The 25072-nt window shown below is 44.8% G+C and overlaps 2 protein-coding genes and 1 pseudogene across 5 annotated transcripts in view; all 3 read right to left on the bottom strand.

Moving 5' to 3' along the window:
- The window catches only part of MTMR6 (myotubularin related protein 6), an 821484-nt gene that overhangs the window by 601721 nt on the left and 194691 nt on the right, over positions 1-25072 (bottom strand). The window lies entirely within an intron of this gene.
- LOC309848517 (ral guanine nucleotide dissociation stimulator-like) overlaps positions 1-25072 on the bottom strand; it is a 729203-nt gene that overhangs the window by 499864 nt on the left and 204267 nt on the right. The window lies entirely within an intron of this gene.
- Positions 19333-20487, bottom strand: LOC309848888 (N(4)-(beta-N-acetylglucosaminyl)-L-asparaginase pseudogene; annotated as a pseudogene). The gene has a single exon. The product of its transcript is annotated as a N(4)-(beta-N-acetylglucosaminyl)-L-asparaginase pseudogene (transcript).

The following is a 25072-nucleotide window of genomic DNA, read 5'->3' on the forward strand; positions in this document are numbered from 1 at the left end:
CACGCTGTGCTTTCGGGCGTGCCAGCTGCCAAAATAGTGTAGGAGGGCAAGAGTGGGCAGAAGGAGAGCCGGTTCTTCTTCTGAAATCTGTGGCTAGACTCAGCTCTCTTCTTGCTTTTCCCCTTTCTGCCGAGACCCCTCACGGATGTGGCTGCTTTGGTCATGGCCATGGTAAGTGCTGTGGGCACAGACACCTGTTAGGGAACACTGTGACACTGCTTGCTCAGACCAGTGAATGGTGGAGAGGGGAGGGAGGTGGCTGTCCCCTGTGAATGTCCTGGGATGCTGAACCAGATCAGGGGCCCAGGATCCTGGCACAGAGCTGACCAGAGCTGTGGGGCAGAGGGTCAGATCCCCTCTGCACAGACCACAGGTCCGCGAGTGAAACAAAACACACGGCATCCTTGCTTTTGGCTTTCGATGACCTAGAGGCATTGGGGTCATCCTGTCCCGTGCCTGCTATGGTGTGTTCCAGAAAGAGTTTGCTCTACAAACTGAGACAGCAAAATGATTTGGAAACTGTCTTGACTTTTCATGTGGGTGGTATGTTTCCATAGGATAAAAATGAGTTGTTTGTGCCTTCACTATAAAATGCAAATCTAATTATTTTCATTTCTGACACCAGAAGTAAAATCCGAATATTAACAAATATCTGTTTGTTAAGTCAGCGGTCTTGTGTTAAAACACAGCCCCCAAGGTCTTGCTTGCTGGTCCCTGTATACTTCTATATAAACATTGGCTTTGGGCGGTTGCTTGAATGCAGTTTCGGGGAGCTGTGCTTCTGTATTTTCTCCTATGGTCTGGATTTTCAGCTCTCTACCATTAGAGCTATTAGAGTACAAGGCCCCCCTTGGGTTGCTGTCTCCAGGAGCCATCAGGCAGCTACAATAAAGAGCAATAGGACATTCTGAGCCCTACCTGTGCCTCCTGCAACCTCATAGCCTGCCTCGCTCCCTGGATACTGCCCACTGTACTTCTATGGCTCATACCCAGGAATATGTGAAGACTGGGTACTCACCCATTTGACTGCAGACATGAAAGCTGACATTTATGGAAACTTACTATCTGTTAGTGCCTTTGTTAATTCCTTCAGTTCTCAACCTGATTCAGGAGCTGTGGTTGTCACCCCCCACTTCTCAGACAAGGAAAATGAAACTTAAAGAAGCCAGGTGGCTTGTCCAAGGGCATGCGGATTGAAAGGGGGGAGCTGGGATTTGGGGCCAAGGCTTTGAGACTCCAAAGACCCACCTTCCCTAGGTCATCATAGCATCCTGGTTTTCTAGAGTGGGTAGAGAGAAAAGCAGAGAGCCTTCCTCGTGGCTGTCCAGGTGAGATGCTCATGAGCCCGAAACCCCTGCCTTGGTCATGATCTCCTTTGAGGAAAGTGGCCATGGGTAATTTTCCCCCCAGTGCATCATGGCATGTGTCAATCAAAATGACTTCTGCTATGCTGGCTACAACTGATTGGGCCACCAAGTTCTGTGAGAATGGAACAGTGTCTCTTAACTGTTGGTGAAGTTCCAGTACCTAGCACATAATAGGTACTCAATAAATACTTGTTGAGTGAATAAATAAATGAATGGATGGACCTTGGACCTGAAGCTGGTGCCCAGCCTATGGCAACCACCTCTGGGTTATAACATGATCTCTGAGGTGGACCAATACAAAACTTTATTAATAAATGGTCCACTTTGGATGGTGACAAATTGATGACATGGTATCTTTAGAAAGTATGGAAGACAGGTGTATTCTGAGGGGGTGTGTCCTTTCCACAGAGCCTGTTGTAGGTCTCAGTCTGGAGAGGTCAGGAACCCAGAAGGACAACAGAACACCGGTGTCCCCTGCCACTCAGGTTTCTGGTATCTTTCACTGAACGGCCAACATCACAGGTGATCACGTTCTCAGAGTATTGACAAGCATGTGCAGGACTTGTCCAGTCTGCAGAGAAACTGAATAGGTTTCTAGGTGAACCTTAGGCTCTTGGTGAACCATATCTTCTCCCAGAAGGGCATGGAGAATGCAGGGGCCCATCTCTGTCCACCTGCTTCTTCCCTTCAATTGATCAAGAAAATTCAGTGCCCCAGTAGCCGTGTGTGTGCACGTATGTGTGTGTGCATACACATGTGTAGTAGGGGGGAATGGCTGTATGTTCTTTGTGTCCCAGGGACACAGGACTGTGACAGAATAGTGGTGACATCTTTAAGAATGAAAAGAAGGTAGGACATTATGTCCTCGAACACCTGGCCAGCCCTCTGTCTGTGGGAAATATTCTCACACTCATTCACGTAGCAGAGAGCACTTCCTGTGTTTATTATGTGTGGGGCCATGTGGTCCCTCAGTCCTGAGCTGTGGGAACCCACCAAAGGAAGAAACATGGCTGCAAAGGAAAACAAAAATGCTAGTAAACATGAGTTAAGCTAACATGCAATTTGTGAGCTCCTTAGAAGTGCTATGGTACAGACTAATGGTTTTCTTCTTAGCTTTCATCAGGGTTGGCAAATTCCCATTAGCACTAGTCTTGGGTAATTTGGTTGCATATTTTAGAATACTATGTCCTGTCTGTAATCAACACCCTAGGCTTCCGGTTGTTATGGATCCCCGGGGCCTGATCGGGTCAGCAAGTGGGCAGGGATCACAAGGCAATTTTCTGGCTTATTCCTGAGCCTGTAGGCTACTGCTTTCTGTTGTCATTGCTGCCATTACAAGTACTGGCTCACAATCTGGAACAAAACATAAAACCTCATCCTGCAGGCACCACTTCTTACAGTTGCCAGAGTCTTCTATCAAGGATAAACCCTGATGATTCTTCCTGTGGGTGGCTGGCCCACTGAGCCCACTGGACTCCCACTGGCTTCCTGGTTTTGCCCAGAGGAGACACTGGGGTATCAAGACACTGCAGGCCAGACATTTGGCAGTTTTTCCCTTCCCAGAGCACAGGCACGTTGCATCAGGAATGGGGTTGGGATGACACATCCTAATTAAAGGCTGAAGAAATAATTTTGTGTTGTGACTATAGCATTGGCTGCCAGTGTGGCTTGTGCATCATCTCATCCTGTTTTTCAAATATCAAAAAATGTAAGCGTACAAATGTGGCAGTGCCTATAGCTGGGTAGGAAAGGGCTTTCATCTCAGGATTGGCTCTGAGGATCAGTAGTGGCTGCCTGGAGGGCTTGTCAGGCTGAATCCAGGCTCTGCTGACAAGAGCTCCAGATTGATTAATCATGTCTGCCTTCAAAGCAGGCATGGGGACAGTGGGGTGGTTGTGCAATATTTTGCCATTGTGGTTTATAATGTGGACTTATAAGAGGGATTCTGTAATGCCACTGTAATGGCAGTGATCTACTCTCTTTCCTTGTCCCTTTCGCAAAAATAGTCCAAAGATTTTGCTCATTAGATGAAACTGAGTCCTTACTTACTACTAGTCCCTGCAAAACAAAGAGCATCCAGAGAAAAGACTCAGGAATCATGGCTACTTCTGAGATTGTCTGACGTTCCTCAATAGGGCCATGCTGGGCATTCAAGGGGCTGGTTACAGGGAAGAGTGCAAACTTTGTGTTTGAATCCTGATCCACTATAGCCGAGTGACTTTGAGCAGGTTATTTCACCTCTCTGAGTCTGTTTCTCCTTCCTTAACATGGAACAAACAATTCCTACCATCCTGAGTGGACGTGAAAATTAGAACTTGCTTATGCAGAGGTTCCTCAAAATGTTGAAAATAGAACTGCCCTATGACCCAGCAATTTCACTACTGGGTATTTACCCTAAAGATACAAACGTAGTGATCCAAAGGGGCACATGCACCCGAATGTTTATAGCAGCGATGTCCACAATAGCCAAACTATGGAAAGAACCTAGATGTCCATCAACAGATGAATGGATAAAGAAGATGTGGTATATATACACAATGGAATACTATGCAGCCATCAAAAGAAATGAAATCTTGCCATTTGCGACAACATGGATGGAACTAGAGCGTATCATGCTTAGCTAAATAAGTCAAGCAGAGAAAGACAACTATCATATGATCTCCCCGATATGAGGAAGTGGTGATGCAACATGGGGGCTTAAGTGGGTAGGAGAAGAATAAATGAAACAAGTTGGGATTGGGAGGGAGACAAACCATAAGTGACTCTTAATCTCACAAAACAAACTGAGGGTTGCTGGGGGGAGGGGGGGTTCAGAGAAGGGGGGTGGGGTTATGGACATTGGAGAGGATATGTGATTTGGTGAGTGCTGTGAAGTGTGTAAACCTGGCAATTCACAGACCTGTACCCCTGGGGATAAAAATATATGTTTATAAAAAATAAAAAATTAAAAAAAAAATACTGAGGGTTGCTGGGGGGAGGGGGATTGGGAGAAGGGGGTGGGGTTATGGACATTGGGGAGGGTATGTGCTTTGTTGAGTGCTGTGAAGTGTGTAAACCTGGTGATTCACAGACCTGTACCCCTGGGGATAAAAATATATGTTTATAAAAAATAAAAAATTAAAAAAAAAAAGAACTTGCTTATGCAAAGACTAGGGAATTGTGATGAGTCCTGGAGGAATGACAAAGCTACGCATGACTGAGGAATGGGGAGCTCTGGTTCATACAACATTCTGGTAACTGGTCTCAACGCCATAACTGAATAACCAGTTTTCCCTCAAATCTTTGGGTGGCATAATGGGAAATGGCATGGGATGAAAGTCAGAAGACTGAGCACACATTCCGGTTTAACTACTTACCAACTGGGGGATCTTAAAAAACTGATCTTACCGAGTTTTAAGGTCTCCTTCAGTGACACAGTGAATGCTAACATCCCCACCATCAGGATGGTTTCAACCATACAATCATTATGAAAGTGCCTGCTTCACAGTAGTTGCTCAAAAACTACATATCAAATCTTTAATTTTTTAGAACTTTTATTTGGAAATACACTTCATCTTTTTTAAAGAACAGTTTTCAGATTTACAAAACACACACACACACACACAGACTGAGGAGATAGTACAGAGAGCTCCCATATCCCCCTCCCACGGTTTTCCCTATTATTAACATCTTACACTGGTGTGGTGCATCTGTTAGGATTAATGGATCAGTATGGACTCATTATTATTAACTGAAGTTCATGATTCATTCAGATTCCCTTAGTTTGTACCTAATGACCCTTTTCTATTCCCAAATTACACATTGCATTCTGTTGGCTTCTCTCCTTAGGCTCCTCTTTGCTGTGAAAGCTTCTCAGACTCTTCCTTGCTTCCAATGACCTTTATGGTTTAGGAGTGTTGGTCAGTATTTTGTAAAATGTCCATCTTTTGGAATTTGTCTGATTTTTCTTATGATTAGACTGGGGATGAAGACCACAGAGGAAGGAGGCATTCACCTCACACCATTGCAAGGGCACATCCATGATTTATCACTGTATCTATCGCACTTGATCACTGGGCTGAGGGAGTGTTTGTTAGATTTCTCTACTGCAAAGTTACTCTTTTTCTCCCATTCCATATGTTACCCTTTGCAAGAAGTCACTATGCAAAATCCACACTTAAGGAAAGAATTATATTTTAACTCCTTGAGGTGGAGTATCTACATAAATTATTTAGAATTGTCCTACAAGAGAGGTTTGTCTCTTCTCTCCATTTACTTATTTTTCAGTCATTTGTCTATATTAGCACAAACTCATGGGTATTTATTTTATACTTCAAGTCATAATACAAAACTATTTTATTTATTTTGTTGTCCACACTGCTCCAGGTTTGGCCATTGAGAGCTCCTTCTGTTGGCTGCTGTGTGCCCTGACATACTACTATTAGTGTACATTTTTTTAAACACTTTCTTGCTTTCTGACACTGCAAGACATCTTTTGTGCCTTTTCTTTCACTGTTTTCTATCCCTCAAATAAATAAACAAAATCTTTAAAAAAAAAAGTCTTTTAAGTCTTTATTTTGAAATAATCATAGATTAAAAAAAAAAAAACAAAAACTACAAAGAATTGTACAGGGAAGTTCCATGCGTCTTTCCTCCAGTCTTCTCCAAAGTTAACATCTTGTGCAACAAGATAAAACCCAGGAAGTTGACATTTGTACAATCCACAGAGTTGTTTTGGATTTCTCCAATTACACATACACTTGCGTGTGTGTCTGTGTATGCGTGGAGTCCTGTGCAATTTAATCACACATGTAGTTTAATGTAACCACTGCCACAATCAAGATCAGGGGCTATTCAATCACCACAGAGCCCCCTTTATATTGATTCCCTCCCCTATCCATCCCTCACTTCTGACACCAGTGATCTGTTCTCCATCTCTGTAGTTTTGTTGTTTCAAGAGCATGGTATAGGGGCGCCTGGGTGGCTCAGTGGTTAAGCCGCTGCCTTCGGCTCAGGTCATGATCTCAGGGTCCTGGAATCGAGTCCTGCATCAGGCTCTCTGCTCAGCAGGGAGCCTGCTTCCTCCTCTCTCTCTGCCTGCCTCTCTGCCTGCTTGTGATCTCTCTCTGTCAAATAAATAAATAAAATCTTAAAAAAAAAAAAAAAGAACATGGTATAAATGAATCACACAATAAACAACACTTTGTATTGGCTGTTTTCATTTAGTCAGTTGCCTTGAGATACACCCTGGCTGTTGTGTTTATCAATTGCTCCTGCCTTTTATTGCTGTATCGTATTCCACGACATGACTGTTTACTTTAATCATTAGTTTAAACATTCCCTGTTGAAGAACATCTTGGGCAGTTTCTAGTTTGGGGCTATATTGAATAATGCTGCTATAAACACTTTTGTACATTGTATTTAGTACATAAGTTTTCATTTCTCTGAGATAAATGCCATAGGAGTACAACTGCTAAGTCACCCGGCAATCCATTTTAGGTTTTATTTTTATTTATTTTTATTTTTTAAATTTTTTATAACATTGCAGGTTTTTTTAAAAGATTTTATTTATTTATTTGACAGATGGAAATCACAAGTAGGCAAAGAGGCAGGCAGAGAGAGAGGAGGAAACAGGCTCCCTGCTGAGCAGAGAGCCCGATGTGGGGCTCGATCCCAGGACCCTGGGATCAAGACCTGAGCTGAAGGCAGAGGCTTTAACCCACTGTGCCACTCAGGCGCCCCCCCCCATTTTAAGTTTTAAAAGAAACTGCTACACTGTTTTTCAAAATGGTTGTGCCATTGTGCATTCCCACCAGTGATATCTAAGTGATCTAATTTCTTTGCATCCTTGACAGCATTTAGTGTTGTCACTATTTTTTTTTTAAGATTTTATTTATTCATTTGACAGACAGAGATCACAAGTAGGCAGAGAGGCAGGCAGAGAGAGAGAGGGGGAAGAAGGCCCCCTACTGTGCAGAGAGCCTGATGTGGGGCTCGATCCCAGGACACTGGGATCATGACCTGAGCCAAAGGCAGTCCCTTAACGACTGAGTCACCACCCAGGTGCCCCTGGTGTTGTCACTATTTTTTATTTAGTTTTTCTGGTCAGTGTGTAGTAATATCTCTCTATGTCTTTAACTTATGTTTCCTTAATGTTGGACATCTTTTCATGTGCTTACTTGTGAATCTTTTAAGTTTTTAAATGACAAAAATAAAGTAACAAATATATATTGTCAGACTACTTGAACATGGGTGAATTTTTCTTAGAGTCAGAAAGTATCTACTTAGGGCTCTTTGGATTGTTTTTTTTAGGAACCTAGTACCTTCCAGCAGGCTGCTGAATATAAGAAGATAAAGGAGATTGAGCCCAGGGGTTTTCTCGGTTGAGGTAACAGTGGGTATTAGTGGAACACTTTATACCAAGTGAGACCAGGCACTTGCATTTCATTGAACGCTCCCACCAATCTGCAGTGAGGTAAAAGAGAACAACACTTTACTATTTGCCCAAACAGATAGCAATTCAGACAACCAAAATTTAAAACTAGGCCTGTGCGTCTCCTGTTGTACTCTCTATCAGAGAATTTTCCAATGACAGTCTGGAGCGGACTAGGGACCAGGATTCTGGATGATTGAACTTTACTTTACGGTTACATATTTGGCTCCTTCAGGTTCTGGCCCTGGTTGGGTGAACATAAAACGAATTAAAATGCATTTTATCTACAGTTGCTAATTCACCTTTTATCACTTTGCTTCCTGAGGCACCAGAAAAGATTCAGATTCCTATTATCCAACCCTTCATCTCTAGTTAAACAAAGCCTATTAAGGGCAGTTTATCATCTTTTCTCAGATTTTTACATCAGAGACACATTCTGCCACCCAAGACAGGCTCCCTTCAAAGGCATCACACAGCTTCTCATGAGCATGCCTGCTACAGGCCCCAGAGGAATGGGCCTGGCACTGAGCCCAGGGAAGGCGTGTGGGACAAACAGCCACTGGGTCCCCAGGGCTCTGCAGAGCAGCCACCACACTAGCTCAGGCTTTTCTGAGAGACAGTAATACACTTCTTCCTTGTTTAAGCCGCTGTTCTTCTGGGTCTCTGTCACATACCTGCATCTTAGCCAATGCAGATTAATAGTGAGCAGCCCTGTCTCCCATACCTCCTTTCTCTGCCCCCTGAAGACAAGACTCATCTCTCCATCCAGGGGCCCCCTCATGAACTCAGTGCTCCATTTACTACCAACCATTTGAGCTGCCCCATGAAATGAACCCAATGTCATTGCTGTCTGGAAGTGAAAGAGGCCATGACCATGTCCCAAAAACTCCCTCTCTACCGACAAGCATGTGGCCCTATTCATCTGTGAAGTAACCTGTGGCCTTCGAGGTAACCTACTCTTGTTGCCTTTGAAGGGTAGGGTACACAAGGAGTGAGACTCTTAATGGCAAGGAATCTCTTAATGGCCCAGGAATCTGGCCTTGCCCACTTGAGGACACCCAGCCATGGCTCAGGAATAGATTTTGCTTTTAGGATTTATATTCATCTGGGTCTGGTGCTCAATGTTCTGCAGCAAAAGGAAGGTACCCCTTGGAACAAAGATGTATCTTCCAAACCCCTTGCCCCACTGTTGGCTCCTCGCAGAATTTCTTGAAACGGTTTTTTGAAAAGAGGGAGAGAGACAGGCACCCACAGAGTGGGTTGTATTCACTGTTTAGAGGCAGATTGATTTTCCTACCTCTGGGCTGCTTGCTCTTAGAATGCACAAACAGACACATCCTGGGAGCCATCCGGACTCTGAGGAGTATGGTGCCCTGACCAAGAGTGTCAAGGTCCTTCATTAGAAGAAGCATCAGTTTGGAGCCATACTCATCACAGATATTTGGATGTGAAGCTTCTGTGGGATTAGATCCACTGATCTAGGCAGCAGTGATACTGTGATCTCCAGTAGGAAATATACAATGGGTCTTCCTCTGGTTCTGGCACAGAGCTGCTAAAATCCTTGGAATTTCCTAAGAGGGCCCCAGCAGGTGTATTTTGTTATGCTAATGAGGACACTTTGGGAATGCGCCTAAGGATGAGAACCAGTTCCCAGAGAAACAGACCAAGGGGTTAGAGGGTTGGAAATTTCCTTGATCTCTGGGAAGGGAGAGGGGCTGGAGGTTGAATCAATCACTAATGGGCAATGATTTAATCAATCATGCCTATCTAATGAACCTTCCATAAACCCCCAAAAGGATAAGGTCTGGAGAGCTTCCAGCTTGAAAGCTTTGGAGGCAGTGCTAGGCTCAAATAGAGCATGGCTTTCCCTATACCTTGCCCTATGTTTAGAGGGCAAGGTCCATGTGGTCCATGTGGCTATTCTTGATTTATAGCCTTTTAATCTAGTAAGTAAAATGTTTCTCTGAGTTTTGCATGCCACTCTAGCAGCTCTAGCAAATGAATCAAACTCAAGGAGGGGGTCATGGGCCCTCTGACTTACAGCCGAACCATCAGAACCTGGAGTTGTGATTGGCACATCTGAAATGAAGGGAAGTCTACTGGGATTTAGTCCTCAATGCATGGAATCCAATGCTGCTCCCAGGTAGATAGTGTCAGAACTGAGTTGAACCGTTGGACACTCAGCTGGTGCTGTGAAGCATTCCTTGGATGTGTGCTGAAACCCCCTTCTTCCACCATCTCACACATTAGAAATCAGGTGTCAGAACCTCTTAGAGCCAACGCTCTACAAGCAGAGCATCGCTAGAATGTGGGAAAAGAAGCTATCTTCTCAGGATAGCACAGTTGCAATGTCAGGTCAGCTGAATTATGCCAAAGCCCCTAAGGTTTTGGTTTTATTTTTCATGTACCATGAAAAGTAAAATTTTACATTAATACAAAGTAATGGAATCTTGACTTTGGTTTTCTCAACTTACAAAGCTGCTTTCTTGTGCCTTCAACAGTTTTATTCCAGGGACTTTTGTCAGTTAAAAAATCACTTTGAGAAGCTATCCTACTTCCCCACCGAAAGTTACCATTGGGACCACATCGATGCAGTAATAGTATGTACGGGGAACACTCACTGTGGGAGTGACAAAACAAACAAGTCGGTCAGACGTGCCCCAGGTCATGGGATTGACCAAACACTCATGTTCAGATACAGCTCCCTGACCTCCAGGGTCATATCAGTGGTGTTGAGAGAAGATAAGGAAGAAGGCAGCCTGATCAAGGAGTATCAAGGTCAGAGCCCCCAAGTCAAGCTTCTACCCCACAAGGCATGGGCTGGACTTGTGAGGGAGTCTGCAAGTTCTGGGCCACACAAGCAGAGTCTGATGTCATAAATGAGCATAAAACATGCAGATGGGGCAGTAATGGCAGGTCAGGCTGACTTGGGGGGCACTGGCTTTTACTCAGACCCTGGGTGGGAGCCCTTCATTCAAGCCTCCAAAGTCCTGGGCAAGCAGCAGCCCTTGTGTCCCCCAAGCATTCCCTGTCTGGGTCCTACTTGTCCCTCTCATGGACCCCCCCATACTGTCAGAACCACAGTTGTGTCACTTCTGACTTACAGACACCTGCCTACCACCCTCCAGGAGGAGCCACACAAGGAAAGGTAGGCAGCTGTGGGCGCTGTGGAGGGCTGTCCATGGCTCAGGCCCTCTGGCCCTCGGTGCTCTCTCAAGGCTTAGTCAGTGTGACAGTCTCCCTGCAAGGAAAGGCTTGTTTGTGGGCAGAGGGGGAGCCAGCCTATGAGCGACTTCCTCCTCAGCCAACCAGTGGCCCAGCTGGCTCAGGCTGATGCCCGCCAGGCTCTCTCTCTGTCTTCTGAGGGCCACCCACCTGTGCTTACACTTCTCAGAACCTCACCATCCACAGTCTGGAGAAATCTGATGAGTTCTCTTTCCTCTTGGCCTCTTGCATTAGAGGAATCTTGACCCTCAGATGCCAGCAGGGCTTACAGAACAAAGCAGAGGCACTGGGGCGCCTCTTACCCACTAAACCCATTTCCAACCTTATCGTCATCCAGAACCCTCTCCCGGAATTACTACTTTTTGCTAGCATCTTGTCCAAATGCCATATCCGTGTCATACAGGAAAGAACAGTTTTGTTGCAGCGGCCTCCCTTTTGGGGCAGACACTGGTTAACTTAGCTCTGCTTTTCATGGCTGGTCTCACTTAGCATCAGGGTTCTGTCTATGCCTGCCACTGCATCTCAGAGCTCTCTCCCGACAATGACAATGACCTTATATGCAACAGTTCCCTCTTATCACCCCGGGTGACTTCCAGCACCCCCAGTGGATGCCTGGAACCAAGGATAGAACCAGACCCCCTTTACACTATGTGTTTTTCCTGTACATACATACCTATGATAAACTTCAATTTATACAAGAGGCACATGAAAAGATTAACAATAATTAATAATAAAATATAATAACAATATACAAAAAGTTAAATGAATGTGGTCTCCCTCTCTCTAAATACATTATTGTACTGCACTCACCCTTCTTCCCTTGATGATGTAAGATGGCAAAATGCCTACTAATGAGACCAAGCAAGGTCAATTATGTGGGCATTGTGACTTTCTGACTCAGAAGGAGGACTGTCTGCTTCTGAACCATGGTTGACCACAGCTAACTGAAATCACACAAAGCAAAACCCTGGATACGAGGACCTACTATGTTACAAAGGCAGTTCTCCTTCAGCTCCTCCCAAAGGAGAGAGGAATCCACAGACTGATGCCTAAGTGGGCTCACCTGCCCTCTTGGGTCTAGGATCTAGAAAGTAGCACTCTCATTTTAACTGCTAATTGATTGGTTTTTAATTAATTTGTGTCATGGGAAGAGAGTGTGTGCACTTTTATCATATTATATTGATGTGTTATTTATACCACATAAGGTATTTCTACCACATAGGTATTTCCCCCTATTGGCAGTAGGGGGAGAAGGTGGATACCACCTTGAAGAAAGAAATCCTTACTCATTTTGAGACTCCAATTAGAGATTCTTCAGAAAAGAAACAGTAGTCTTGAAAGCCAGACTTCATTGATGCAGAAAAGTTCTAAATTCAAAAGCTTCTATTTATATGAGACGAACAAGCATTGGCCATTGGCCATGTCAACATGGAGTATTGCCATAAGATGTAGTATATAGGGAAAGCAGGAAATGGTGTCAGAGGACAGCCGGCCACCCAGAAGGGGAAAATCCCTCCTGGCACTGGAAGATACTTAGAGAAGTCTGAAGGAGATGCTTCTTGAATTAAGATGTTGCTTGGGCCTCCGTGAAGGGTTGGGTGAAAGGAACCAGATAATAAAAACCTCAAGGGACACCTCAGCTAGGTCTAGAGCAAGGCCAAGAACACAGGCTGATTCTCCTGGTAGTACCCCTACCCTGGAAGAAGGTGGCATTAGATAAGTCTGAGAAGGGACCATACACAGCTCATGGAGGGGAGGAGAGGGATCTGCAAGTTGCTGAGCCCCACTTGGAAAAGGGTGAGAGCACAAGGATCTGAAGATGAGGACTGGCATGGTGTCAAGGAAGCCCGCAGGTATATGGCCTCAGGTGAAGCAAAGGTGCAGACCTAGGACTGTAGCCTTCAATGCCAGCCCCATACTTCAAGGGCTACATGCCCAGGCACCACACTGTCAGGACTCAGACTGGGGACTGAGGCTGTTGAACAGAAGAGATGGTTCTGAACAGGAAGACACTAACAGGGTTGCAAGGAGAGGTGAATGTCTCACAAGCCAGCCCAACTCAACTGTAGAAATATGGGCTCCTGAGCAAGACAGGCACAGGCACCATCCTGATCTTGACAAAAGCTCGCCTTCGCTGTGTGGTGATCTGGGACCAGCTCTCCAGAGCAGCTCTACATCATCACAGCCCCTTCCCATGCTCTGCTTCTGAGCCCCTAGTTTGTCTACTTGGAGCTTAGGTACCTCCGCAGCCTGGCCTGTAGCAGTGGGGGGGGGGGGGGGCCCAGAGCTCAGCTGGAAGAGGCATAGTCTCTGTGGCCTGGAAACAGGAGGCGGGCAGTAGGGTGTCGAGAAAGGACCAGCAGTGGGGAGCATATCAACAAGGCAGAGGACGATGAGGCCCAGGGGCAGAAGAGCTCCTCCCATACCATTTTACTGCTCTGGCCAGTCTACCTTGGAGCAGTTTCTGGCTCCAGCTGGCTTATCTGAAAGCAAGGCTGGGGGCGATGCACCTAGCCATGGAGACTTTTGGACATGATTTGATTGTTCCCTCTTTGGGTTTCCAAGCCTTGGCTGATAGCACTTGACCCTGAGCTGTGCTCCTTCATGGTCCTTCCACATGTCCTGAGTAGCCTCACCCATATATCTTGACCCTCTTGAAGCACTTCCTATGAGCCTGACTGGCCTTGTTCTCAGCTCTTTACAACTATTGTGCCCATTTTACAGGTAGGAAACTGAGGTCAGCTCACTAGTAAGAGGCTAAGCCAGGCGTTGAAACCAGGTCCTATCTGGCTCCCATGCTCACGGGTTTTGGCTTCCTTCATGTGCATAAACTCCTTTGGTCTTATTTCCATTCTCACTGAGATTACCCTGGCTCCTGCCCGGCCCTTCTCCCCCACTGCATACTCCAGGAGGGGAGAAACTGCCATGGTGGGCAGGGGGAGGAGGGGTTCTCACTGTTTATTCCAAGGCTGTACAGTGCTGGCCAGAGTGGGGCTCTGTAAGTCTCTATAGAATGAATGCGGGGTTGGGGGGCTTATTGAGGGACTCTATTTTCTCAGATGGTGTCTAATTTCTGAAAGTATTGTCTGAACTGAAGAGGACGTTAGAGATTCGCCTCATCTCCAGAAAACTGCTCCCCAGAGGTAAGGCAGAGTTCTTTACCCTTCCGACTGGAGAGTCGATCTCTTCTGGTATCTCAATTCTCAGATTCCTGAGCCCGAAATTCTTCTGCTTCCTTCATCATGAATCATTGTAGGCAGAAGAATATGTATGTTTCTGCCTTTCCACCAAAATGATCATTTCAATGCCTTTCTAAGAAACCCTAGTTTCCAGCTCAGCTGACCCACTTCTGCCACCTTAGCACTTCATCTTGGGGCTCCTCAGGCAGAAAAGCTGTGGTCTGTCTGTCTGCCTTTCTCCCTGTGGTCGCCCACCCCCATCACCATCCCTGTCCCCTCTCTCTTCTCCCGCCTTCCTCCCTCCTTCTTTGCCTGCTTCCTCCCTCTCCCTCCCTCCCCTTCCTTCCCCAAATAATCTAGAATATACGCAACATAATTAAACATATGGGAGAGCATAAACAAAATAAAATGTAAATGCCTCTGTCCTTATAATTCCATCTCTGGACTCATTCCGGGGAAGTTGACTGTCTTTTTTTCCTCTTGCCTTATTTTCTAAAGCTTTTATGATCATTCCTTATAGCTCTGTTTCTTATCTTTCAAAGCAGATTGTCCACAGATTGAGAATAGTATCTGCAGACAATCTGCTTTGAAAGATAAGGGATTTACCTTATACTACTTCTCACCAACTTCTCTGTTTCTCAATTTTGTTATGGCACTATTTTTATTCTTCATAATATTTAATCGCCTGTATGAATTTATATAATATACATAATCCCCAATTTCTTGATTCATTTACCTAAGATTTTATCTATAGATTTACAGACTAAGGGAATAAGAAGTAAGTACAGTTAGTTATATCAACTTTACATCCTCCAGGCTTGCAAACTTTACACATTTGGTTTTGTGACTAAATACGTCATTCATACTTCATCTTTAAGTTGATTTTAAACATCGAAATTGCATAGATAGATCTATAATATTACACTATAAAGAGCATTGCATAAATGAAAGTGTTATTGGATGTCTAGGAAAGGAAATAGAATTTTTTGCCAACAGAGTCTTGCCTCTTAAAGAAGAATCATCCAAGCATCAAGTTGAAATGGTTTTCTTTGATCCGTATCTAATTCAGTGACTACTGCATATTTTCCCATGTCATTCTCCATCTTTGATTCATTTTTTATTTTGCTGGTGTGTGTCCATGAATAATTTTGTTTGTAATAGTTTTTAAAAATGTGCAACTTTATCTGAATCCTTGCATACCCCAAATATCTGTCATTTACTCCCATTTGTTTGACAATTTCTTTTTGCTTTCATTTTGGGGGTTCTTATGGCATAATTCATACATTGTAAGGAAAAAAGACTTTAAGTGCATATAGTAGGATGAACTTTTGTATGGGACCACCACCCATATTAAGATAGAGAACATTTTCATTATCCGGAAAGTTCCCTCCTGGGTCAAAGCAATTGCCTCATCAATTCAGAAAACTATTCTGGTTTCTCTTGCCATGAATTTGTTCTGCCTGTTCTGAAGTCACATAAATTGATTAATTTCTACTCCATATTTGTCTTCTTTCATTCAATGTATTAGCTATGAGATTATTCCATGTTGTTGTGTGTACCAGTAGCGTGTGTTTTTAAAACTGCTTGGTAGTAAGGTGTGTATCCATTCTCCTGTCGATGGACATTTGGACTATTTCCAGGGTTTGGCTATTACGAATGAGTGTGCTATGAACATTCATGCATATGCCTTTTTGTGGACATCTCTTGGATAGAGAGTAGATACAGTCAGTTTTCCAACATGGTTGAACCATTCCCATTTTACCAGCAAAGGATAGGATTTGCAGTCAACCCACTTCAGTGACACTCGGTAGCGACAGCTCTTACTTTCCATCATCCCCAAGGGCATCCCCATTGTGGCTTTGGTTTGCACTAAGTAGAGATGTTGAGGACCTATTCATACATTTACTGGGCACTTGGATATCCTTTCTTTGATCACTGGACTGGAGATACAATCCTAAACTCAAAATAACTTTCAGAACATTGAAGGAATTTTTTGGTGGCAATTTTAGTCTTGTTTTTATTAAATCCCTTGCTTTCATCCTGCTAGGGAGTTTTCAAACTATTTCCCTATTATTGAAGTCCTGTAGTTTTACTAGAATGAGAGTGAATGGGGGGGGGTATTTCATTAAAATTGTTTGGTTTTCAGTGAATCCTCTCAATGTGAAAACTCCTATGCTTGTTCATCTCAGGAAATGCTCTTTTCTTAGTGACTTTTGTTTCACATCCATCTTCTTTTTTTTTTTTCTTAAAGATTTTATTTATTTATTTGATACAGAGAGAATGAACATGAGCCAGGGGAGGGACAAAGGGAGTGGGACAAACAGACGCCTACTGAGCAGGGAACCTGATTCAGGGCTCTATCCCAGGACCCTGGGATCATGACCTGATCTGAAGCTGGATGCTTAGCTGACTGAGCCTCCCAGACACGCCATCACCTCCGTCATCTTTAGTGGAAATGCCTGTTAGACAGATGTTGGATAACCTGGATGCATCCTCTACCTGTTTTAACTTTCATCTCATTTTTGTGTCTCATGTTTTATCTTTCTGCGTTAAGTCCTGGGAGATCCCTTGACTTTATGTGTAGCATAGCCATGAAGTCAAATGAACTTGTGTCCTCCAAGAGACCCTTGGAGGATGAATCTGTGGTTCCTTCTGGGCCAAAGAGCCATGGGGTTAAAAAAAAAAAAAGAAAGAAAAGCCTATCACACTCCACATTCCTCTCAGCTCATAGATAAGAAAGACAGAGAACAAAGCCTAGGTCAAAGGCATTAGCTACTTTGTCAGGGCCTTCCAGTGGGGAGGAGCCGAGTCAGGGCAAGATCACCAAATGTTATTTTTCCATTACATCAAGTGAATGACCCCGGAGGGGAAACCACTTTAGCGGGAGCCCTTCCTGGCCCCACTAGATATATCATCCAGTCATGCCTCTTTCTACAGAAACCCTTTCCCAGCAGCTGGGCCTCTGTCATCTCCCACTTTGCTCGTCGCCCTGGAGCATGTACCTGTCCCACATGCTCTAACATCTACTCTGACAGGCACGTAAGGTGTTGGCTTCTTCTTAGACAACTCTGCCTGAATGTCTTCTCTTTCAAAGGCAGAGATTCACATTATTCTTCTTATCCCTTCATAGCATAGCAATGGCTCCACGGAGGGGGTGACATATATTTGGGGCTCTCTGGGCTCCTACAGGTGGGAATATATCTTACTCAACCCCAAATACCAACCAATCCAGCAGGACGCTTGAGGCATAGCAGACACCCTATGTGTCTTTATTTATTTTTTTTTAAGATTTATTTATTTAAGATAGAGAATGTGAATGGAAGGAGGGGCAGGGGGGTTAGAGAGAGAGAGAAGCAGATTCCCCACTGAGTGTGCAGCCTGACATGGGGCTCAATCCCACCACCCAAGACCAAGACTTGAGCCAAAACCAAGAGTTGGACACTTAAATGACTAAGCTGCACAGCCACCCACATACCCCCACCCCATGTATCTTTATTGACTGAGAGCATTTCCCATCAGTGTGAACCAGAAGATCATACATATACCGTTTTTCTTAAGACCAAATTTTCAACTCTGGGATTCCATGCGACACAGTTAGTTAAAAACAAGTTGTCTTTGGGGACAGGAAGATCCTTCTCTTATTATCTCTGGATTTTCAAGCAACTTATAAAACTGTCTGACCCTTTTGTAAAGCAGGACATTTTCAGGAGACCCAGGCATGGAGAGTGGTAGGGGAGAGGCTGCTACCATGTAGGGTTGTTGCAAGGGAAAACTAGGATGGAGACATAGAATGTCTGTCGGTTGTAGATCACTAAAAAAGCCAGTTCCCTTCTTTTTCCTTTCCTTGTCCACACATCCATCACCAGCAGCCCATCTCCTCTCTCCTCAGCCCCTTACACATGAGTTAAAAGGAAAGGTTTTGCTGTAAATTAAATGGAAATGTCTTGAGCGATCAATCCACAGAGCGTTGCTGCAAGAGGGGCTGGTAAAATTTAGAACCCTTCACTTTCTTCTTAATGAGCTACCTGGGACTGGAGGGGGTGATAAATACAGCCTTTCTCATACATTTGACCCAGCTGGCTACAGTAAGATTTTTAAAACTCATTCTAATTAAGCATTTGCATGGGCTGTACTCAATATTCATTCAGGTCTTTCCCTTTCTAATAAGCTACAACTTTCACTGCCGCAGGGCAGAAGGCTCCAGGGACCTCACCGTTCTACTTGAAAGCAGAAGGCAGTTCCTGCCCCACTGAGGAACTATGTTCATTCCCTGCCCACTTTAGGGACTGGCACTGACCTGTCGTCTGGTGAGCCCGGATACCCAACTATCTGTTAGTCCCCTCCTTGCTAGGGGACCCAGCAGTCTGAAAGGCAGGCCAGGGCTGCAAAGCCACCCATTTATATTTTGAACAAGAACAGACCCCCCCCCCCCACCTCGTTGCAACTTCTGATGGAGGCTGGAGGGAGGTGGAGCGGGGGTTTGTATTTTTGATTCCCTTCTGACAAAATGCGGGTGGGAGTTTCTAAAATGACACATGCAGATTCAATCAAAAAGGATTTTCTGAGCACCAGCAGAAATCCCGTCACCTCACTCTCAAATTCTTTACAGGGAACATTCCAAGCTTTGTCCTCTGTTCCTAACCTCAGCTGACTTCCTCGCCTCCAGGTTTGTGAAGAAGATGGTTAGAAACTCTCAAAACTCTTATCCCCAAGTCAGGGCAGCTACTGGCCACTCCCAGCTGGTCTCCCTTCCTCTCCCTTCTATAGGGGGCAAAAGCTACTTCCCCTCCTCGCTCTGGTTCCCAGTCTCTTGCACTTTCTCAGGGACATGGGGTCTTGGGTTGTGTCCCACCCCCCTCAGCCGCCCTCCCTCCACATAACTTCCTCTTCACTGCCACCCCCACTGCATTTCCGGAGCACCCAGTGTGAAGGTGGGGTCCACTTCCACACTGGGTAGAGTCTCCCAAGTCCCCCTCCACCCCCAGACTAACCCCTAGTCTGCCCTTCTCAGGCAAACTTCTCAAAGGACGTGTCAGCTGGGCCTGGTGGTCAACAGACCCTGTGTTTGCTGGTCCTGCGTGGGCTTCTGACCCTATGATTGCATTCTACGAAAGAGTCACAGACATTTTTTGTTTTTTGAAAGGGAAAGTGCTGCTTCAGCACACATTTATTGTTGTGCCTGTTCTACACAAGGAAGGTCGGATGCATGAGGCGTAGAACCCGAGGACAGTGAGTCACCTTTTCCGCCTTTGTTTCTTTCCTCTTTATTCTAGAGATGCCGACGGAAAAGATGGATTAGATGCAGTACACTTTTTCTTCAGTTGGCTGGTTTTTCAGAGAATTATAAACCATGAAACTGAACTGAGTAAATGTGGGAAGTTTACTGCAAGCAGCACCATAACTTCCAGTGACATTGGCACATATCACGGCCCCAAAGAAGTTTGGAAAATACTTCTGAATTCTGGAAATCACTTTCTGGCAGGCTACGGTTGGATCTTCCCCTCTTCTCATATAGTCTACAGCTTGGTAGCTGGGAAGAAAGCGCATCAGAATGTCGCCGTCGCCGGTGGCTGCAGCCGCTCCCGCGCTGTCCTCTGCGTAGGCGCCCGCTCCGGGGACTGGCGAATCTCCTACTCGACCAGGTATTTTGAATTTTATACCGTTTGTAGATGTACCAGCAGCAGTACGTCCCATCTTATGGACTACGACCATGCCAATTGTATCCTGACCGTAATTATCTCCTGTTTCTTTATGGTAGGACCTTCTTGCTTTAAGATACTAGGTGGCTTGTAAGGCCCACAGTATTTTGAAGGATCCGGTGCAACATTCCTCCAGTGGTTTGGCTGGCAGTTTTGAGCAAGCCAGTCTGAGTGAAGGGCTCGAGAAGCAGCGGTAGATAGGTCCTCATTGATAAACCCCATACTTTCAGCAAACTTGGTGGCTGACTCTCCCACCAACAGCGTGTGTGCTGTATGTTCCAGCACTTTCCGAGCCACACCAATTGCGTTTTTAATTCTCCTGAGATCTCCTACCGCTCCTACGCTCCTAGTCGTGCCGTCCATGATCATGGCGTCCAGTGTGGTTTCTCCGAGCTCATCGGGACTCCCTCCGAAGCCCACGGTGCGTCACGCCGCTCCCGCTCCCACACGGCACAGCCCTGCTCAACCGCATCCAGGGCAGAGCCTCCAGAGGCTAACGTCCTCCATGCCGCTTCGGTTGCATTCTTAAAAGGCCAAGTGTTGAGGACCAGGGGCAGGGGGCCGGAGCAGTGCGCGAGCCCCGCGCCGAGCCGAGTCACAGACATTTTGAATAGCATGATCAAATTCCATAAATTAGCCAATTGGCTTATAGGCATTTAAAACTGAATCAGTTAAGTTATTACTACCATAAATTACATTGCATTCATGTTATATTCATTAATTTTCTGTCTGTCTTCCCTACAAGATGAACCTAAGTTCCACGAGGATGGGATTTTGTGTGTCCTTGTCACCAGTGTATCTCTGGGCACGGAGCAGTGTCTGGTCCCTATGGGTTTGTTCTCAATAAACATTTGTCTTTAAATTGTTTAAATCATAAATGAACACAAAACTGCCAATACTATCAAAAGACATTAACCACCCAGTCTACATCACATGTTAAAAATTGGTGAAATCAGGTGAAGAATACCCAGGTGTTCATCAAACTCTTCTATTCATTTCTCTATAAGCTTGAAATTAAAAAAAAAAAAAAATCAGTGGAAAAAAACCACCTCACCTAAAATAGTATCTCTGTTTCAGAGCTATTTTTCATGACTGAAATTAATATTCCAGTAGGAGGTTTTAGAAAAATCACCTTTATCTTTTTATTCATACTTGAGAACTAAAAACTGAGCAACAAAATTAATTTTTCACATCTTTTCTTTCTTTCTTTCTTTTTATTCCTATGGCATGAACTCGTTTTCTCTTCACAAAGTCAGGAACATGCTGCCACTGTTGTTAGAACTACAAACCAGGCATTGTTTTCTCTGTCTGGCACCTTTGGTGGGCAGACAGAGACCACAGAAGTCAAAACTCCCAGAGGATCCTAGGATACTCTCCATGAGAAATGAAGTACTTGTCAGGGTCTGGTATACCAGGTTTCACGTCTGTCCTCATTCCTATAGAATCGCTTTCCTCTTTGGGCTCAGACATAGCATGTTTGATTGTGATTCCTTTTCGTTAATCTGGGGGGCTTTGCCAAGCCCATGTCAGTTCCCCTTATCACCAGTAGGAAAGAGCAGTGAACACGGCCAATCTGTTTATCGTAGCATATGGTGTAAGGTCAGTATTCCAGAAGAGTGGAGACATGTTCTGATGCAAGTTTTAGGTTTCTCATTGCTTTCTTGGATGTGGTTGTTAAAAAAGGTGGAATTAAAATGGGATCCACTAACCAGTGGTGACGTATATCAAATGAGCGTGGCTAATAAAAACCACAAAGCAACAGAAGCTCAGGTCATTAACGACCCAATAATTGAGAGACCTCTTTCGCTTCCCTCAATCCAATCCCAGACCTATGAATCAGTGGGGGTTTACATGGGCCTTTAGGAGACAATACAAAATAGGTCATAGGTCCTGATTACAGACAAGTTAGCAGAGGAGAATCAAGGACTCAGGAGTGTCAGAATGCAAGTCTTATCTAGAAGGTCACCTTGAGAGTGTACGGAGGAAGAAAAGTAAAGGGCCAAAGGAAAGCTTGATAGACTAGATAGACAAAGATAAACAAAGGAAGAAAAACCTTTAAAGAGTACTTTCAACAAGTGCACATGAGTAAACTAGAAAGGAGAGGCATCTCAAGCCACAGGAAGGTTCGAATGGAGGGAATAATGAATGTGGGCTCCGGGTGGATAGGGAAGGAACTGAAACCACGGGGCAGCTGACGACTCAGAGAACAGGACTTGTCTAGGGACCACATGGAGTGATGAGATGGGAGAAGAAAGGTATCAGTAGCAAAAAAAAGTAAAAGGGCTAGAAGGAGGAGGTCAGTATGAGAATGGGAGGCTGGTGTCACAGATCACAGATGGAACAGTTCTAGTGGGTAAGCAGAGAACAGGGAGTCCCCTAAAGTGGTTGCTGAGGATCACCTGAAACTTCCAGGAAGTGGGTATCCTGATAGAAAGACAAAGAATCCCTCCCAAGGAAGGGCCGATTCCAGGGCAGAGACTAAACCCAAGAGCCAGGATGAGTGTGGACGCAAACCACCCTCAACATTTCCCTGTTCTCTTTCCAACCTTCCAGGTTATTGATCGTCTATATGACCCCACTAAACTGCGAGCTCCTTTGTGGGCTGGCATATTTTCTTCTTATGTAACTTACAGCATCAGGAGCGGTCTCATTGAAGCAGAAACACAAAGAGTGAGAGGTGGGAATGTCACGATAAACCCACTAGCCTGTGCCTTGGCTTTCAAGTTTGTCCCTGTGACCCTCTATAGCTGACAAGTGCAAAGCTGCATTTAAATTCAGTTGGGCTTGAGATTAAGAACCAGAGAGCCCGTTTTCTATCATTGTTTTCCCGCTTGTCAGTTTATCTACCTGTGATGAACACAGGCACCTCCCCAACTTCACCCAAGATCATTTCCCCCAGGTCATCTCCAGTGGGCATTTCTGGCTTTATTTAGACTTTAGTATTTGTCTTTAGACTATCTTCCAGTTCCCTGGTTCAGTCTCAGCCAGAACACTCAAGAGCTGCTACTTTTCTCCTGGTATCCTACGACACTACTGCCCTTTGGAAGCAAAAGAGGTAATAAATGGTTCCCTCTTTTTCCAAGACAGAGTTCTCTAACCCACACTCACTCCCAGGAATATATTTTTACAATCACTATCTCAGTTGTCCAGAGAGAGCACTTCTGTGCAGGAGTTTGAAATTCCCATTTCATCCCTTGCTTAAGAAAAGGTTAGGGTGAATCAAGGGCCCCTTTAATATCAGAGAGCTGCAGTTCTCAGGGAATTGGCATCCCATATTAAAAAAAAAACACATTTATTAAAGGCAGTCAAATGCAAAAGAGTGTGTTTGGGGAAAATGAAAGTGAGAGTGGAGGGAAAGAGGGAAAAAAGATTTATGATAGTTTGGGGATGGGCGTATTCGGGCTGGTGAGCAGAGTGGTAAGTGATTTATGTGGAGCAGGAGCTTTCTTGAGCTTGAATTTTAATGTCAGAGGAGCCAGAGGAAACCATCAGTTCACACTACCCCATCTTTGTGGTTTTGCCTGTGTACACCCCATCTGGAGCCTTCTATTTCCACATCTCCATGACAACGGAGGATTACTGAAATTCATTCAGTCACAATTCTGGGCTGACAAGTGCCAAGCAAACATTTCATTCCTGTTTTTATAGCTGATGGTGGACAGTGTCGGGTTCTGTGTCAAGAGCCAGATTTTGGTGAGCTGGAAAACAAAAGCAGTTTCATCAGGCAAAACTCACAGCCCATTACCCTGGGGGAGCAGAGAATGGTCCTCCTGGGAAGAAGGAAGTTTGGCTAAAAATCCAGAAAATCCTACTACTGCTGCCAGGGGGGTTGCCTCTGCCAGGGACAGCTGAAAGGGAAAGAAACTCGGATACATTCAGGGCTACTGTTTGTCCCAGCTGAACTCAGCTCTGTTTTAGCAAAGGAAAAATTCACCTTCCAGGACCTCAGTCTGCATCAGCCTGCTGCCTCCTCATTGCTGCCCTGACAAGCCATCCTCATCCTTTCCCCTTGTGCTCACTAACACCTCCCTAACCCCTAGATAGGGGGCCTCTCACTACCCATCTTTCCTCTTTGATATGCAGTGGTGAATCATAGCAAATAATGTCACGTCACGTAACAGTTCCCCTGTAAGACGAAAGCTCCGAGCCCTGATTTTATGCAGATGGAGTCACTATGAATCACACTTCAAAATGTTTCTGAGTCTCATTTTCTCAAGAGAGAACAGTAAAAGAAAGATATGTACATTTGAATCCCAGTCTCGGGGCCACTTAATGTGCCTAGGATCTGGGACAGATGGTCTCCTTACCTCTGGCTATATCATGCTTGGAAGAATAATCCCTTAGATGCCCCCCCCCCTTTATTGAAGAGTGCCTTTGTCCCACCTAGTGCAGTGATTGTGAATTCTGGACTGGAATTAGTTTGCGAGAGGTTAGCTTAATCCATGGGCTTAGAATTAGGTCATTGGGAGAACACAAAATAATTTATGTAAATTAACATACACTAATATGCAGAAATATGACAAATCCATTTTTCCAAAATTCTTGAAAAATGGTATCTTGTCAGTTTCTCAGCATGTTAGTCTTTCAGTTTGGCAGATATATTTAGATTATATCAGCTAAAATGTATTCAATGCCCAGTATGTGTTAGGTGTTATCCCATACCGAATTTCATTTAATTCATGCAAAGACCAATGCTGTCCTCACTTTGCAAATGATGCATCTGAAGGTAAGTGGCTGATCTGAGGTCAGATGGAGATGGGGGTCTTGGGCTTCCCATCCTGTGCTCTCCTACCTCCACGTATCTCTGCATAGATGCCTCCCTGACCAGCAAAGGGACCTCCCTGTTTGGGGTCTATTTGAAGGACTCTTCCAGAGTCCGAGTCCTGACTTAGGTCTTTAGTACCTATATAGTGCAAAGCTCTGTACCGAATCTGCCAACTTCCTACTCAGTGGATGGTGACCCAAGTGGTTCTCAAAGCTGTCCACTCCGCAGTGCCAGGGGAAGGAGTGATGTCAGACTAGTGGGCCTGGGATCCCAGGGTGCTCCTTTGACTGTTCAAGTGTATCAGACCCTTCCACTCACTTCTCTGTGGGACAAGTCTTCAAACTGCACCTTTAACAGAAATCACTAACTTTTTAGTTCTGATAATCTGTGGTCATATTAAATAAAAGTCTGTATCTTTAAGAGAT

Source organism: Mustela nivalis, assembly GCF_964662115.1.
Source record: "Mustela nivalis genome assembly, chromosome: 15".
NCBI classification, from domain to species: Eukaryota; Metazoa; Chordata; class Mammalia; order Carnivora; family Mustelidae; genus Mustela; species Mustela nivalis.